We start from the raw sequence: 246 nt of genomic DNA on the forward strand, positions 1-246 counted from the left end.
GGGGCGGCGAGGGCGAGGAGCCGAGCGGAGGATGGGGCGGGGTGGCCCGAGGAGTCACAGCTGCCCCCCGGCGCAGCACAGCTGCAGGTGGTGTAAAGACGCTGATTGCGACTGTGCCCGAGCAGGGCAGCGCTGCTGCCCCCCCTACCGCCTTCCCGCGGGTTTACTGCCTTTGCGGACCTGCGGCCTAGAGATCCACGTCAGCAGCAGTAGCAAAAGGATCCAGAGGCTGGGGTGGCCCCTTGG

Source organism: Fulmarus glacialis, unplaced genomic scaffold (assembly GCF_000690835.1).
Source record: "Fulmarus glacialis isolate BGI_N327 unplaced genomic scaffold, ASM69083v1 scaffold18203, whole genome shotgun sequence".
Taxonomy (NCBI): Eukaryota; Metazoa; Chordata; class Aves; order Procellariiformes; family Procellariidae; genus Fulmarus; species Fulmarus glacialis.